Below are 2417 nucleotides of genomic sequence, written 5' to 3'. Positions count from 1 at the left end.
TATGCCCTCTCTTCTTATCAGCTGGGCAATTCATTCTCCACTCTAGTTCTCTGTGGCTATGTCACTGACTCTTGGCCCAGGAGTCTCCAGGTCTTGCTAAACTGCTGGCCAACCAGGTCTCCACCCAGGTGGAATCTCTCTCTTAAGGGATTGTGTGAGAGGATTATGCCATATAGTAAAAGATTTGAGGGACATTTTTTTCCCCCATTACTCCATGGAGTGTAGAAAACTAGCAGCATTCTAGGTACATTAGAGAAATTAACACATTAAATGTAAAGATCCTTTGAGGGGCATCAGGGCCAAATTCTTTGGTGGAACTCCCACTGAGAAGAGTAATCAGGTAAGTGATGGATCCAATTTTTACGTTCAGTCTGTTGCTTCTAATGCAATGAAGAATCTTCCTTGTACCATATGTACACATCATTGACCCCTTCTTTTGTGGGGAAATTCAGACTTCATTCACATCAAGGATGTTAAAATTGTTCTTCTCTCTCTGCTCTAGAGCAGTGGTGGGCAAAATATATTAAAAAGAGTTTCTACTCCCAACTCAGAGAATCTCTTCTCAAAAAATAGAAGAGAAAGAGTAGTTTTAATATTGAATAAGCATTGAGCCCTAATGTGATGCATCACAGACAATCTGATAAAGATATTGCAAAGATAAGAACAAATCTGACCCTTTATATTATATAGCTGAATAGATACAATTCATTACATTCATGTTTAAGATAAAATTGCTAATTTTATAGTACCATTATGGCCAAAGTTATGCTAATCTTCCTCCAGGAAACTGGGAAGTAGGAGTGTTATCTTCCTTAATGATGATAATTATATTTGAAGAGATGATTCCCAGGTCTGTGAGTAAGCATGAGTTGCATAGTTTTCAAAGAGAGAACAAGCTTAGAAGTTACCAAAAGTGTGTTCTGAAACAAAGGGGATGGGGGATAGTATTTATCATTAATTTTCAAAAAAAGAGAATTAAAACCTATTATTTTCATATTTGTATCTGCCTTTATAATAGCCAGGCATAGACCACTGAAGCAGACTCAATCATGGGGTGTTCACTCAGAGTCAAAGGAAAAATAAGGGATCCATCTTAATTTCTGAAGCAATGTCATCAAGAGTGTCCAGCATCAGTGATGTCCACTACATGCTTGTCAGAACACTGTCTTCCTGTTCTTGCTTTCTTGGCTTCTGTTTTCTGGTCTTCCTCAGCTATACTGTGGGTTTGAAAATGTGGAATTTCATCACTCTGTTAGGAAGTTAGCCCAAAGCTTTCAAAATTATCAAGGAGAGTATTTTAAACATGAATGGATTCACTTAGATGTAAGAGATTTTATACACATAGGTATACTTCAGAGATATTGTTGTTTCAATTATAGAACACTATAATAAAACAAACTTGACAATAAAGCAAGTCACATAATTTTTTTGGTTTCCCAGCACATATAAAAATTATGTACACACTATAGAATGTTAGGTAAGCACTATATAGGTCATACATTTTTACACTATCATTATCAACATGTCAAGATCTATCTTGATGTACAATGTTGCCTCTAATGAGAAAATATCATTATACTTATAAGGAATACCAATTAGCACAATTATAATTTAAATTTAAGAACCAATTACTAAAGCCAAAGATGATGAAACTTTAGAATTCTACAAATGTATACAGTCTGTAACTGATTAAACATGCAATCAAGATGCATTGATAATTACTGGTGAGTGGAATGTGAAAGTTGAGAACAAAGATCGCTAATTGGAAAATATGGCATTATTAATAGAAATGATGCTGGAGATCATATGACAATGTTTTGCAAGACCAATGGCATATTCAGGAGTCCACTGTAAGATAAGCACTGAACTGCTAACCACAAGGTTGGCATTTCAAACCCACCAGCCCCTGTCCTTCTATTGGTTGATAATATTGATCTTCTCCATCATCTCTTCCCAGATGTAGACAACTTGATTCATGTGGGCTAATGTGCTGGACTGCAAAGTTGGCAGTTCAAGCTCACCAGCCACTCCTCGGAAACCCTATACATGGTTGCTATGGGTCAGAACCGACTTGATGCACTTAACACAGCCTTGTCCTGTGCCATCCTCACAATTGCTGTTCTGTTTCAACAACTGCCTTTTGGTCTGTGTATAGGCATCCTCATGAGCACAATTAAGTTCTCTTAATAATACACTTGTTTTAGTGCTATTACTATGTCTTTAAAATAAATAAATAAAAGGGTCCAATCTGAACACAGTGGCTTTGAGTTGATCTAATGTACCTGTAGGAGAAGAACATGGCATCAGGATTGGAGGAAGACTCATTAACAATGTGCGATATGCAAATATTACAACCTTACTTGCAGAAAGCTAAGAGGACTTAAAATACTGAAAATTAAAAACCACAGCCTTTAGTA

This window comes from Chrysochloris asiatica, unplaced genomic scaffold (genome assembly GCF_000296735.1).
Source record: "Chrysochloris asiatica unplaced genomic scaffold, ChrAsi1.0 scaffold00062, whole genome shotgun sequence".
NCBI lineage: Eukaryota > Metazoa > Chordata > Mammalia > Afrosoricida > Chrysochloridae > Chrysochloris > Chrysochloris asiatica.
Note: the sequence above shows the minus strand (reverse complement) of the source record.